This window comes from Mus musculus, chromosome 15 (genome assembly GCF_000001635.26).
Source record: "Mus musculus strain C57BL/6J chromosome 15, GRCm38.p6 C57BL/6J".
Classification (NCBI taxonomy): domain Eukaryota; kingdom Metazoa; phylum Chordata; class Mammalia; order Rodentia; family Muridae; genus Mus; species Mus musculus.
Window position 1 is genome coordinate 88,412,583 of NC_000081.6, and position 16,145 is coordinate 88,428,727.

General features: G+C 44.0%; 1 long non-coding RNA gene across 3 annotated transcripts in view; it reads right to left on the minus strand.

The window, feature by feature from the left end:
* Positions 1-8,649: 8,649 nt before the first annotated feature.
* Positions 8,650-16,145, minus strand: part of Gm35831 — a 93,188-nt gene continuing 85,692 nt past the window's right edge. For 2 of the 3 annotated variants that reach the window (XR_875559.2, XR_384327.2), the window contains 3 exons: positions 14,249-14,375; positions 13,971-14,036; positions 9,443-9,647 (listed from right to left, as the gene is read on the minus strand). This is a non-coding gene — a long non-coding RNA (predicted gene, 35831). Of the gene's footprint in view, positions 9,020-9,442; positions 9,648-13,970; positions 14,037-14,248; positions 14,376-16,145 lie in introns of those variants that run through there. The other variant, XR_001781737.1, reaches the window with a different exon arrangement.

A 16,145-nucleotide genomic window follows, 5' to 3' on the forward strand; every position in this document is an offset into this window, starting at 1 on the left:
ATGCAGTAGTTTTGTCCTCAGATTTTCCAGGAACACACCAGCTCATTCAACATTGTCGCTTGCTGTGCTAGTTAAGTTTTGCCAACTCGACCCAAGCCAGAGTCATCTGAGAAGAGGGAGCCTCAGCTCAGAAAAAGCATCCATCAGACTAGCCTGTGGGCGTGTCTGTGGAGTATTTTCTTGATTGATTGATGTGGGAGGGGCCAGAGCACTGTGGGCGGGGCCCCACCTGAGTAGGTGGTCCTGAGTTATATTTTAAAAGCAAACTGAGAAAGCCATGTGGAGCAAGCAGGTAAACAGTGGCACTCTGTGATTCTGCTTCAGTTCCTGCCTCTGTGTTCCTGCCTTGAGTTCCTGCCCTGACTTCGCTTTCATGATGGACTCTCATCTGTAAGATGCAAAAAACCCTTTTCCCCCCAGGTAAATTTTGGTCGCGATGCTTATCACAGCTGTAGGAAGCGGTGTAGGACACCAGGCTTCCCTCTCTAGGCAGTCACAGCCTGGCTCTAGCGTGGAAGCCCAGTTACTCCCACCCTTCCTGTGCTTTGCTGTTCCCACGCACCAGAAACGTGAACCGCTAGAGGTGAGAGCCCTGCGGAACTGGCCCCTATCCGCTGGAACCCGCAGGCTGCATGAATGAAGGCTGCTTCTCTGTTGAAGAGAGCAGTGTGGGAAAAGCTCCTCAGAACACCCACTTCCAGGCTTCTGTGTGAACATAAACTTTAACCAACTTGGGTTTAAAAACAAAAACAAAAATCTAAGAAACAGCATCCATTCCTCCAGCCAGAGACAGGAGATCCACATCTCTGTGGGCCATTGAGACTGTCATGTGATTTGGGTCTTGCTTTGTTTTCTATTTTTCTCCTCCTTCATCTGTAATTTAATTATGTGTTCGTCTGAGGGTGTCACTAGCTTTCCTCAGCTGAGAGGTTCACCAGTGGTTCAAAACCTTGTGCATCAACAAAGTCTCTTTTCCTATTTGAAAGAGCTAAAGGAGGGAGTTTCTCAAAGCAGCAGCTTTCTTGATGAGCAATTTCCAGACTCCCTATTCTGGAATGAGGCACTAGTTACCTCTGGATTACTCTAGAAGTCACCCTCTATGACTTGGAAGTCCTCTTCCTCTCTCCCTGATGGTCTTATACGCTCTCGTCATTTTACTGGCCACCCTGTGGGTATTACATGACCTCACTACCTGAAACTGTATCCTTGTAGCATAAGTGATGAGAATACCAGGCAACATCCTCAGATTCAGTGATTGAGGGACACAGTACACATAGGGAACCCTGGCTGCTCCCCATGGCTCCACAGCTCGCTGCCATCACTGTAGTCAGAGGGACCAGGGTCTCTGATGATGCATTAGGCTTCATGGTCAAGGCATGAAGAATTGATAGCAGGAAAAGAAAGAGCCAGCAAGAATCTTCACAGCATCATGCCACACCACCTTAGACCCTGTATCCTGGGTCCATCCTCACAGCTGTAAGGCAGACCCGTGTGACCTGTAAGCCTGCCCTTGTCCCTGTCTACCCATGAGCTGTGGGCCAGCAGCACTCAGAAGGTTCAGGTTCTCTGCCTTGTGTTTGTGAATCACAATGTCTGCCTCGCCTGCCACCATGCTCCCTGCCCTGATACTCATAGACTCTTACCCTCTGGAACTGTGAGCCCCAATGCCAATTCTTTCTTTTATGAGATTCCTTAGTTGTAGTATTTTATCACAGCAATTGAAAAGTAACTAAGACACACCCCCATCCGCAAAGACAACCCCATATCAGACATGTCATATCAGACCATCACATCATTGGATTCTGCTTAGGGGGCGGGGCCAGGTCCTCTGGAGGACGTTTTAATAACTGTCTCAGGTTCACCACCTCTCTTATGTTCCCTGCAACCACTGGCCCCCCATGTCTAGCCAACAAGGCATCCTTCCTTGGCATTCCCCGCAAAATCAGTGTCCCCTAGAATGATAAAAACTAAGTTCTTGACAATAGGAAAAGCAGATAGGCTACTGGCATGGAGTCTGCTTTGCAACTGATTGTGGTGAGCCCAGTGAAGAGAGCCCAGGGGCTCCCTGCAAGGACGGGCTGCCGCGGTCTCCACTCCATCCTTACTTGTGATGAGCATTGATTTTTCACTTTCAGATCGTTGAGAGTAGGGGAAGAAACCTACTCTACTTGTGCCTGGGTTTGTGTACAAACAGTAAGAGAGAGGACTGAAGGAGCCCAGGAGAGAGAGAATACCTGTGGGGCTTAATTTCTTCACTATGACATCTTGATCCCCACCCCCCAAAGTGCATTTCTATTTCTATCCACTTCAAAGTAAGAGATGAAACTGTAAGTGCCTACCTGTGCCTTATGAGGGTCAGGAAAGGAAGACAGAGGGGACAAGAGACCAGCGGGTGGATGGAGGCTTCTGGCAAGAGAGCAATCTTGAAATGGTGTGAAAACACAAAGCTCAAAAAAGCTGTTTAAAAGACAAAGACATGGGTTTGGAGAGAGGAGAAAATGCCCTCTGACACAATTTGCCATCGTGTTTAAGTTTGCTCTGTGGTGGCTTTTAAAATAAACACAATTCGCACATCAATATAGATGAATTACTTCAATTCTATCTTCAGAGGCGTGTGTGAATAAGCAAGTTATCTGGGTGCTGTAACATGGGGTGATGAACGCAGCCGCTGCTGGCTGGCAGGATTGGTTTTGATTGCTTTGATTTTGACACATGGCAATATATTCCCAGAGAGAAGCAAAGAAAGATATCTCTTCAAATTACAGAAATTCATAAATATGCAAATCCACCAAACAATGCCATGTCCAGTGTCTCTGCTTGGGTTTTCATTGATTTTTTTTTAAGATCTTTTTGTGTCTAACAGCAAATTCCCATCAGTCTCAGAAATTCCACACATAGAGCAGATGATCCCCATCCCGCAGTTAATGTGTAAGACACACTCAGTACTTGACAGATGGTGCCCCTGGAGCCTGAGGGATGGACAACACTCCCGCTACCCAGTAAAACTCAGTGAATAATGTCCAGGGTAACACTCCGAAGTACAACATGCAAGAACCTTCCTTCTAATAGTCAGAAAGCAGGTGACTTTAACAACAACAACAAAAAGTAAAAAGCGCTGAACTAACTCCCGGTTAGTTACAGGGGTATCTTCCTGAGGCCATTTAGTTCAGGGTGGCAAGGGTGCCTGGCCCATTCCTCCAGTGGACTTGGTTTTCTCCTTCAGTGGTGGTTCTAGGAGACAAAGGATCAGGGTGTCTTGACAGAATCCCCACCACAGAGCACTTGTGGGGCCTCAACAGATGTCCCCTAGCCCCAGGTTCCATCCCTGAGCACCCATCTCAGAGATGGAGAGTCTCCATCTTGGTTTGGTGTCTATGCATGCTGCTTTAACTAGCAGCTTCTTCTCATGACCCAGTGAGGCACCTTGTGTCCAGCATCCAAGTGTGGAAAAGCAGGTTTGGCAGGAGACCCGGGCCTTCACAGTCCACACCCTGGCCCTTAAATGTGGTAGTACATATGGGGAGGCATCTCAGTTGGACAATGCTTGCCCAGCATGTGAGAGGCCCTGGTTGAGTCCCAAGTACCACATGAATTCAGTGTGGTAAGATATAGCTATAATCTCAGCACTTAGGAGAGGTGGAAGGAGTTTTGCAACAAGGCAGGCTGAGCTATAGTATGAGACTATGTCTCATTAAAAAGACAAGTGGGACTGTGGGAACAGGAATGAACATCCCTACAGGTAATATGGCCCCTCACAGTAGGTCAAGACTGACAAGAGTCAGAACACTCTACAGTAAACGAGGCTTTGGTAAATACCCTGAGCATCCTCAGAGGGGTCTCAGGCAGACAGAATCCTAGACATTCTTGGGCAAGACACAGGGAGGGATCCGCTTGGCTGCTGTCAGTGGAATACAAAGCTTCAGCTTAAAGGCAGAAGCACCTTGAAATTTGGATTTTAAAATCCATATAGCACAGGAAACTTATTGTCCACTTCCTGGGTCCTATAAGCACACACACGTGCATGTGTGCACACACACACATATGCGCACACCCCAAATACTTTGTCACACAGACTTGTGTTTGGTGTGTTCAGTATCTAGGGAGGATGTGGGTCCATTGTAGCCAGCTAGTGCTGAGGGCAGTAAGAGAAACAAAGATGTGTAAGGTAGTCCCTCCAATCCTCTAGGACTTGAGGCCAACAGAGAAGGATTCAGTCTGGACACACAGTTCTCAAAGGCCAGACCCAGGGCCATGATAGTGTGGTACAGAAAGAAAAGGAATGCATTAATAGAGCAGCCAAGATTCCTGCCCATGCCTCAGTTAGCAAAGCCTTTTGATTCACACAATGAGGCTAGCCACATGTTGGTGCAAACATGTCCACACGTCCACACAGGGATACAAACACACACACACACACACTAAATTGTCCAGAAAGAGGCTAGAGAGTACCTCTATCAAGGGGACCTTGATCTCCACCCAGCGCCACCTGACAGGAATGCAAGCTGGCACCAACCCACTTAAGGACGACCTTCCTTTTGTTTCTGGATTCTTGTGGGGCAGAAAAGAGGACACAGGAGAACAACTCTGAAAAGGAAAAATGTGTAAAGCTCAAGAGAGGGGAAAGAAAGGACACAGCCCTGGCTCCTGATGGAGCAAATGGGCAGCTGCATCAGAGTGACTGAGATGGAAAAGCCCCTACAGACTGGGCCAGTAAGGACCTGGGACCAATGTCCTCAGCTAAGAATTGGACAGCAGAAAGGAGCTGCCTCCTGTGGCTGAATATAGGGAAAATATGAAGAAGATCCAGAATCTCCGACTGAAGATACCAGGCATGTGTCTGTCTGATATCTTGATGTACTGATGGGAGTCAGACTACAGTGATTGCATCTTCTCCCTCCATGGTGACCATGGTGACCATGGTCCATCTGACTCTTCCAGTAAAATGTGTTCATCATTTAAGAAGGAGGAGGAAAAGGAGGAGGTGGTGGGGAGGAGGAAGAAAAGGAGGAGGGGAAGGAGGAGGAGGAGGAAAAGAAGAGAAAGAAGATCCAAATACTCAAACACATCAAGTCATTTTCTGTCAGCATTGCCTTTGTAGATGATGAAGCTCATTCTGCAAGCCCTGCCTGCCCAAGGCATATACAAATGCAAACATGCTAAAGTCTAAGAGCATCACAGGGTAGTGTGGATTTGTCCAGATCCTTCAAGAATCCTCTGACAACATGGATTTGGGTGAGTAGAGTAGATGACACAGTTCCCTTCCAACAAGTTTTCTTGTTCCTCTTACTTATCTTAGTCTAGAAGAATGAAGCATATGGCTGATTTTATTTGAAAATCTCTAAGCAGTCAGGTGCTGGACTACCTTTTTCAAACATTTGATAGATGGTTGGTTTCCTCCTTTGCCAACGTTTTAAATAATATGATGTGTTTCTTGGATATTGTAAATAATAATCACAGTCTGCCATTTGCAGTAAGAGTAATCACCCATATATCACTTTCATAGCGATCATCAAAATATTTTAATTTCTATTTGGACACAAATGACTTCCTTTTATGGATTCCAAATTCCTTATTAAGAATTACTTCCTCATTTGTAGATGACATACAAGCCTCCAAGACTGGCTCCCCTGTGTAACTGTCATTACGATGACCACCATCTCAGAGGCTGATGCTCCATCTGGATTTGTGATTCTGTCAGGTGTGAGGCTCCACTTCCATCCACACTGGACACTGCTGAGCTGGCAGCAACTTCATGTGTCATACTATCTGGGGATGGTGGGTCCCAGCTCTCATCTCAGGACTTGGGAGCAGAGACAGGAGGATCAGAAATTTGAGGAAAGCCAAGGCTTCCTCCCCACCCCACCCCCAAAAAATAGAGAAGGAATTTGGAAGTGCAGAAAGACAGGGGGGAGAGGGTGGAAAAGAGGGAAGGAGGAAGAGATGGAGGAAAAGAGGGAGGGAAGAAGGAAGGAAAGAATGAAGAGAAGGGTAGACTGGAGGAAGGATGAGAGGAGAGGTGAGAAGAATGAGGGAGGATAGAGGAAGGATAGGAAAGGAAGGGAGAAGAGAAAGGAAGGAAAGGAGGGATGAAGTAAGGAAGAATGGAGGGAGGAAAGATAGGAGGAAAGGGAAGGAGGAGAGGGGAAGGGGCAGAGGAAAGGGGAGGGAGGGAGAATGGAAGGGAGGGAGGAGGGAGAATGGAAAGGAGGGAGGGAGGGAGGGAGGGAGGGAGGGAGGGAGGGAGGGAGCGAGGGAGCGAGGGAGGATAGAAAAGTGGGGAGAGGGATGACTATCATTCTCCCCTTGTCTGGGTACCAGCCCTCCTGGGTCAGAACCCCCGACGTTAGCTTCTGGCTTTGAGCTCTCTACATCTCTGTGCTATACTTTTCTAGCCGTGGGCCAGAACCATGTGGATTTTATTCAAACAGGGGTAGAAGGGAGCTGCCATTTGGCACCAAGTGATGTTGCAATTATTGGCTCCCAGTTTCCCTGACGGTTCCTAGGAATTTGTCATTTCCTGCCAACTTTCAGACCATTCACAAGCCGTCCCGTGAGGGTTGGGTGGCAGAGTTGAGTCTCTGGCTCTGGTGTCTGCAAGGTGAGTGTAGCGCATGACTCCCATCCTCTGATGGAATGATGAGATAACCTACCAGGCAGGGTTGTGCCTCCACAGGGAAGTACTACTTCGCCCAAAAGTATTTTCTTTCCTTTCACTTCTGCATATTTTTTTCCTATTGTAAGCAAATTATTGATTTCTGTAAACTTAACTTGTGTCTAGCTGTCTGGCCAGTGCATTGTGAACATTTCCTTCTGAGTCAATACAGGTAATTTGTATTTCCCCCCACCATCAACTATTTTGTCTAGATTTCAAGTTAGGGTATTGTACAGTTGCAGAGAGAATTCCATGTTAAAGTGTCTTTTCATTAATCCTATGCAGCCTCTACTGGAGAGCACTTTACACAGTTACAACCCTTCTGAAATCCATAAAACATGTACAGTCTCACTCTCACTTTTCTTTGGATTAGATTTGCTAGACATTCATCTATTTTATTAGACTATTAAAAGAAATCGTTATTTAACTTATTTATAAATCCTCTCCATGCCTCTCTTCCCATGGGCTGTTTGCAGTTTTTTAGTCTAATTTCCCGGGAACCCTCATTTCTTTGATCTGGCTTGGTCCGTTTCCATCTCCTTTAACTCAATACTGAGCTCTCTCTTCGTTTTGGTTTTTTTCCTGAAAGCTGAGATGTTGGAAGATTTGATTTCTCACCCAAGAGAGGGGACCTCACACCTTTAACATCCGAAGGTCAATCACACTTTGAAAGGAACAGGTATCACCATGATTATCTAGATCTGGCTTGGGTGAACTGTCCATCAACTCGGTCTTCCAGGGAAACACTAGAGGTACCTCCAGGAGCAGAAGAAAATGTGATACCTTCTCTAGCAGGTTTCAAGAAGCACATGACTAGAAGCAGACTTTTAGCAGGCTCTGGGACAGACATCAGTATAGGAGTGTTGCATGGCTGGTACCTCCAAATTGCAACATTCCCTCCTGGAGAGAGGCTCACAAGACTCAACAAGTAAATGAAACACATAAAACTTGGTGTGTGGTGTATAAGACGTCTCAGGAAGATCCTGAAACTTACAAGATACACAGGCTCTTCCCCAAGATTAAAAGACTCTCCTACCAGCCAAGCTGCATGCAAGTTGTGCAGGGAGCTCCAGAGCAGCATCGTTTGGGAGACATCATCCATGATTGGGGAGGTGCTGTTGCTGCTTTTGAGTCTCTTACGTTCCCATAGGTAAGACATCACCTATATAAGGAATCATTTGCATGGAACCTCAATAAACTTACTGGTTCACTAAACTAATAGTGCAATTATTCTTTGCCCTGTTATCAATACTCTCTCTCCAGGGTGAATAGACATTTGTTCCCCAAAGACATATTTGTGTAAATAGACATATTAACTCCTGCCCCAAAGAGAGTCTCACAACAGCGAAGAGGCTTCTCTTCCCATCCTCTGGCCCTGAGGACACCAGCTCAGCTAAGGTGGACGCCAGGGAATCCAGCTGATCCTAGAAGCTGGGCCAAGATGAAGGTGGAGGCTTGGATTCTGATAGCAGATCCATCTCTGTGAGCCTCAGTCCTTGGGGCTGGTGTGGACTAGCTTTCCACATCTAGCAATTTTTTATGAGGTGTTGATTTTGCATTCTGTAGGGGTGAGGGGCCTCTGTCTGATGTGGTCTTCTCTGACAACCTTATTTTTTTTCTATATTTATAAAGCTTTGCTTCGTTATGATAAAAACTTTTTCCATAAAATGTCCATCTGTGTGACTTGAGATTTTTCTTTGGAGTGTTCTAATCTTTATTTCCCCCAGTGTTCTGTGGGCCCGGGGACATGTGATGAATTTTGTACTTTGAAACCTACAATGTTGTTTTATTCCTTTACTTATCCTGGAATCACAGCTATTACAAGCCTTCCTGACTCATCTCCTCCCACTCCCCTTTTACAAGAACAGCCTCTGACCCAGAACAAATGCCCCTCCTTGTGCGAAGGACATTTCTTATAAAAAGATTCCCAATGCAATTATGCATGCCAATTTTTGAGTTATTTATCTATTGTCTATTTTATTGATTCAAAGAAACATTGCATGTTCACACTTGGCCTGGTGTGTCCATGTGACGTGATCTGTGAACAGCTTCTTGGCAGAGAGCCAGGCACCAGTCACCTCCACCACTCTCTCCTCTTAAAGCTTCTTTCTTCTCGGGACCAATATCTGCACTCAGATCTTTGGAGGGTTTCTGTTCCTGATGTTTGCTCTCAGGGGTCACACTTGGTGCTGCTGACATTGCCACTATGAGAATCAGTGGCTTTTCTTGTTGCTGTGACAAAAATCTCTGACAAAGGCAAACTCAAGGAAGCAAGGAAGCTTTTTGTTTGTGGTTCAAAGATGCAGGGTCCATCATGGTGAGGACATCATTGCTGCAGGAATAAGAGGCTGGCTGGCCATGCTGCATCTGAAAAAACAAAACAGGGAGTGGATAGGAAGTGAGGCTTCCCCTTACAATCTCTAGGCCCACCTCCTGCAACAAGATTCTGCCTCCTAAAGGTTCCACAGGCTTCTTTTCTGGTGTGTTGGGGTCACCAGGGCTTGCTGTGGTGGGAGAACCGGGTTCTGATGATGCCAAGTAGCCTTGGTTTCTGTTGCTTATGTTCTTGCCCTTGCCTCTCAACATCTGGTTATCTTTGGTGTTAGCTGGTCTTTCTGTCTTTGACTGTGGCTTGTCCCTCCCGCAAGCCTATGTGTCAGTACTCCTGGAAGACCAGTTCTCTCTGGGAGGAATTTAGGTATGGAGAGCTGTGATACAGGGTCAGCTCTAGGGTACAAACAGAAACCAGAAGGATCCTGTCCCCAGCTGATTCTTGGTTCCTGTGTCCTGAAGGGTCTTGGAGGGTCCCTCTTGGGCCAGGAATTTGAAGAGAAGTGGTAGTCTTACCTGTGGTTGCAGGTGTTTAGGCACTCCTGGGAAACTAGCTCTTTCCTGGCGGTATTTGTGTATGTAGCTCTATGGCACAGGATCAGCTCTGGGACAGAAACTGGAAACCAGAAAGCTCCTGTCCCAGGTCACTCCTCGTTCCTGTGACCTGAGGGTTCCAGGCGGGTTCCTCTGAGCAGCAGTGGTAGTTTTACCTGTGCTCACAGGTTTGTAGGCACTCCTAGGAGGCTAGCTCTCTCTAATGCTATTTGGGTATGGAGCCCTGTGGCAGAGGGTCTGCTCCAGGCACAGATGGAAACCGGAAGACTCCTCCCACAAGCATCTTAAACAGTGCCACCAACTGGGTATCATGTATTTATCTTCTGAGCCCATAGGTGACATTTCACATTCAGACCACAACACCCTGCCCTTGGCCCTCATCCGTTCACAGCCATTTCCTAATGCAAATCATATTCATTCTAGCGTCAAAAGTCCCCACCTTCTTTTAAAATCCCAATACTGTTCAGGTCCATAGTCTCTTTGGAGACTCTCTTAACCGTGACTCCTGTAATAACATCATTAAACAATGATGAGCAACAGACAGAGTGAACATTCCCATTCCAAAAGGAAGTGGTGAAGATGTAAACAAGGAAATATCCAACCAGAGCAAAAAATGAAATCCAGGAGGGCAAAAGCAAAGCCTGAATCTCTATATCTGACACCTTGGGCTTGTGATGGAATCATTGGGAATCCAAAGGGCTTGAGTAGAACCACCTCTCTAGCTCTGTCTCCTGCAGCATACATAGCATCTCTTCAGCTGCCTTCATTCTGTGCCTATGTCTTTCCTCAGTGAACATCTTAAGATCTGACAATCATCTCCAGTGTCCTGGGGTCTCTATTTCGATCTAGGATTCAACGGTACAGCTTCATGCATGACCTTGCAGGACTCCTCTGCAAGGAATCCAAATCCTCTTCACATTGCCTGTTCTCTGAGGTTTTCTTTAACCTTGGTGAAAGCCTCCACAAGCCACTTATTCCTACACTTTTTATCATGCCTGAAAAACTAACACAATGTTGCCAGCTCAGAAATAACTCAGCCTCCTCACACCATAGTTTAAGAGGCCTCTGGGGACCTTGGGGAAGCAATTCCTTATGTGTCTGCTCTCCACCAGGGGATCTATTCAGAAGGTTTGTGTGTTCAGAGTCTCTCCTTTCAAATAATTTGCATTTTCATAAGATGAACCCTTCTGTGGATGGGGTCTTGCCTCAAAGGCACTCTTCCTATTGTCCCAGTGCAGCGTACTAATCACTTCAATAGTTACAGCTACTTTCTTATGAAACCAAATGTCTTCCATATCTTCATGAAATGCTCTCTGGATGGGATGGATGAAATCAGTGACTAATAACCATGTCAAACCTAAGGCTATCCTATCTAGAATTTTTAATTCAGCCTCATGCAAGTTCTCAGGACATGGACAGAATGCGACCAGCTTCTTGGCTAGAATGTAGCAAGAATGGCCACTGGCCCAGTTCCAAAAGTAAGCGGTGAGGATATAAACAAGAAAATATCTAATCAGAGCAAATAATGAAAGCCTGTTTGTGTTTAATCTCAGAATTTCTATCCTCAAAACTCCTACTGAGTCTCATTAAGCTCTGCTTAAAACATCCTCGGGACTTTCCACTCCAAATTCCACACTCTGTCACATCCCTCCCAGAAATCAGTCCCAATGGCCTAAGTAGCACATACTCAGGGTAATTACAGCAATGGTCCCACTTCTCAGTGCCACATTGTCTATACTGGCTACTTTTCTCATGCCTGTGACGAAATACCCTGATAAAAGCAACTCAAGGAAGAAAGAGTTTACTTTATCTTAGTGTTCCAGAGGGGAAAACCAGATGGTTGATTGGCTGATAAGAAAAAGAAAGGTAGGTAAATAGATGATAGAAATAAATATGGATCATGGAAAGACTAATTAATAGACAGAAAAAGACATAAGTGTTAGAAAGAAAGATAGATTCTTATGATGACTAATCTTGGCTATCAACTTGGCATACCTGGGAAGAAATCTCAACTGAGGAACTTCCTCCAACATATTGCCCTATGAGGTACATATATCTCTATGGATATTTTCTTGACCTCTAACTGGTGTGTGAGGGCCCATCTCACTGTGGGTGGTACCACTCATAGCCAGGCAAACATGGAATGTATAAGAAGAGCAGCTAAAGATGAGCCTAGGAGCAAGCGAGTGGCCAGCATTCCTCCCGGATCTCTGCTTCAGTCCTGCATCAAGTTTTCTGCTTGAGTTTCTACCCTGACGTTCCTCTATACAGGACTGTGACCTGCAAGATAAAATGAACCCATTCCTCTCCAGATTGTTTTTGGTCATGGAATTTATCACAGAAAGAGAAACATAACTAAGATGATGGTGGTGGTGGTAATGATAATGAAGAGAGATAGATAGGTAGATAGATGGATGGATGGATAGATAGATAGATAGATAGATAGATAGATAGATAGAAGATAGATAGATGATAGATGATAGATAGATAGATAGATAGATAGATAGATAGATAGATAGATAGAAGATAGATGATAGATAGATAGATAGATAGATAGAAGATAGATAGATAGATGATAGATAGATAGATAGATAGATAGATAGATAGATAGATAGATAGAAGATAGATGATAGATAGATAGATAGATAGATAGATAGATAGAAGATAGATAGATGATAGATAGATAGATAGATAGATAGATGATAGATAGATAGATAGATAGATAGAAGATAGATGATAGATAGATAGATAGATAGATAGATAGATAGAAGATAGATAGATGATAGATAGATAGATAGATAGATAGATAGATAGAAGATAGATGATAGATAGATAGATAGATAGATAGATAGATAGATAGATGATAGATAGATAGATAGATAGATAGATAGAAGATAGATGATAGATAGATAGAAGATAGATAAATGATAGATAGATGATAGATGATAGATAGATAGATAGATAGATAGATAGAAGATAGATAGATGATAGATAGATAGATAGATAGATAGATAGATAGATAGAAGATAGATGATAGATAGATAGAAGATAGATAAATGATAGATAGATAGATAGATGATAGATAGATAGATAGATAGATAGATAGATAGATAGATAGATAGATGATAGATAGATAGAAGATAGATAGATAGATAGATAGATAGAAGATAGATGATAGATAGATAGAAGATAGATAAATGATAGATAGATAGATAGATAGATGATAGATAGATAGATAGATAGATAGATAGATAGATAGAAGATAGATAGATGATAGATAGATAGATAGATAGATAGATAGATAGATAGATAGATAGATGATAGATAGATAGATAGATAGATAGAAGATAGATGATAGATAGATAGAAGATAGATAAATGATAGATAGATGATAGATGATAGATAGATAGATAGATAGATAGAAGATAGATAGATGATAGATAGATAGATAGATAGATAGATAGATAGATAGATAGATAGAAGATAGATGATAGATAGATAGAAGATAGATAAATGATAGATAGATAGATAGATAGATGATAGATAGATAGATAGATAGATAGATAGATAGATAGATGATAGATAGATAGAAGATAGATAGATAGATAGATAGATAGAAGATAGATGATAGATAGATAGAAGATAGATAAATGATAGATAGATAGATAGATAGATGATAGATAGATAGATAGATAGATAGATAGATAGAAGATAGATAGATGATAGATAGATAGATAGATAGATAGATAGATAGATAGATAGATAGATAGATAGAAGATAGATAGAAGATAGATAAATGATAGATAGATAGATAGATAGATAGATAGATAGATAGATAGATAGATAGATATGGCTAATAGATGGCAGATACATGGTAGATAGATGGTAAATGGTGGATATGCAGAAATTTTTATATAGATATATTTCCCCGTGTATCCCTTTGGTGAAGAGGCACTCTGATATTTTCATGGTTGAAATGATTTAACATATGCAATATGCTTTAAAATATTTGAAGAAAATCTTCAAACAAATACATGAAGAAATGTTAGTGAAATGTTGGGGTTTTGTCTTTTTTTTTTTTAAGTATACACTGACATTTATGATACCTCTCTACTCTGAAATGTTTTTATAATAAAAGGCTAAACCATTGGATGAATAAAAAAACAAACTGATGAATTTCCGCACTGGAACGTCCACCTTGAACACAAAGCCTCGGGAATTGGTGGGTATTACGTCATTAAAACTGTACTATTAAATAAAAAATGAGAAAGGGACAAAGATTATTGTACACAAACACAAAGCTATTACATGAGGGAGAGAGGACTTCCTATCATATTGTGTGCAGGACTCGATGACACCGAGTCGTTTTATTTCTCATCATTCATTCACTGATTGTAAATATAAGGGGCCAGGAGGCGCTTCAAGGATTTACCTCTATTAACTGTAAGAGAATCGAATCTGCAGCTTGCAAATAGAAGATGTTGCTGTTTCAAGGAGCCTGGGTAGAAGTGGAAAGACAGGTAAATTAAGGCCATACAATAAATGTTAAAGCTTTGGGTGAGGAATTTAGCACAGCCTCCTGTGCTTCTGACATGGGGTTGGGTTCCAAAGGCATCCAGCCCTCCAAATCAGTGACAGCTCAGGGAGCACCAAGGAAATTATGTGTGCAAGAATCAGGAGCAAGCAGGGGCAGGGTTCCCGGTTTCTTACCACAGTCTCCCCTGCTCACAGCTCACATGAGGTGCTCAGTAGCATTCACTGAAGGCTGCAGTAGCCATTGGTGTGTGTGGACTCTGCAGATTTCCAGGATTCTGTCAAGGGGGGCTGCGTTTGTTCTCTTCAGAAAAGAAAAGATTAGGAGGACACGTGGAAAGAGCCCTTCAAATATTTGAAGAACATTCAAGTAGAAATAACAGTTTTTGAGCGCATGTTCCCGTGTGTGTGTGTGTGTGTGTGTGTGTGTGTGTGTGTGTGTGTGTTCTCCAGAGGATAACATGAGATCTAGGAGCAACTAGAGTGAGAGAAAATCACAACCCCCACAGGAAGACACTTCTCTCTGTAAAAACTTGTGTTGCTAGCGGTTGTTTCTGATCACTGTAGCCACACAGTGGTAACAGGGCTGCCCCGTGTGGGCATACAGCCCTCAGAAGCAGACGCTGAGCAGAGCAGATTCCACACTGACATTCAAGAGTAGGTCAGACTCTCTGGATTGAGGTTCTGAGACTCTTCCCCCAAAATCAGAGTCCGTAACAGTTGTATATATCTGTATGCATAGGCAGTGGGAGGAGGGGAAGAGGAGGGGAAGGGGGGGGGGAGAGAAGGAGGATTATCTCTTTGTGCTCTCTGGTCAAGTAAGTCTGTTAACACAATCCCCATATTGATATGTAAAGAGAAGCGTGGAGAGCTGCACCAGAGGCCCAAAGACAAGAAAAGATCAATTTGTACAGATAAAACCCAAGGCTTGTTCTGAAGGCCCTTTGACACATAATTCAAACGCTCCATAGAAGAAACCACAAGGAGGTCCCTCTTCCTCTCTGGGAATCTGGGGTGCCGTGTTCTGTTTCCCACTGGTTTTTGGGTGGTAAACGCTGCTAGTGTCATCTAGTTTCTTGTCTGTTATATTAATAAATAATTGAGCACAGTGCTCTGGCTTCAGTACCGGAATCCCTAATGCTAAAGATAATAAAGTGAGCGGCATTACCCACAGATGCATTATTAACTGGCAGCTACTAGCTCAGTAATATTCTGACAAGCACTAAAGTGCAAGGAATTAATCGTACATAAATTCTTTGTTCTTCAATTTTTCAAGATCTCCTGATAAAGTCTCAGAAACAACACTCAGCCTGAGTCTTTCTTTCCTAGGATTTTGCTTGGTTAAGCACATCCTGCCCAGGCTTCCATCTTGGGGTCCTAGGTCCCTTCAACTATGGAATTGTGACTCCTGTAGACAACCTGTACCCCCCCCGGGTCTCTGGGTCTGAGAGCTGGGCTGAGAGAAGAAGCCCCCCCTTGCTGGCCTGACTTGGGGTGGGATCACACTCAGCCTTGCGAGCTGCAACCAGACTCTCCTGAGCTTAAGAATTTGCAAAACTTCCAAGTCCATTTATCCTTGTAAGTTTGCGCCTTTGAAGTCTGTGTCATGCCAGTGCCTGCCACAGCAGCTGGCCAGTTAACACCCTACTGGACAACCTCCCAGTAGGGACAGAGCTTACAAAAGTAGCAGCTTTGGGAAGGAGGGAAGCCAGCTATGCTGCCTATAAGGTGCCTATCGAGAATGAGGCTGCTGTTGGCCATTAGCAGAAGGGAAGGGAAGGGAAGACAGCATGGGTGTTCCGGGAGGGAAGTGAAGTAGCTACCTGGTCTGAGCTAGGAACTAGCCAACAGTGTTCTGGAGCCAAGACCTTACTTTCCTTGCCTAGTTTAAGTCTGACCACTGGAGAAACTACCTTGGGAGGTGACCTGCCTCCCAAGAGAAGGTTACTGTCCCTGTGAGGCCCAAGAGTTTGATGCATCAGCACCATGGACAACGCCTCCGGCCCCTTCGACTCTTCCCCACAAGCTACATGGCTAGTAGCTAAGGGTTTCCCAATCAAGGACAAAGTGGGCT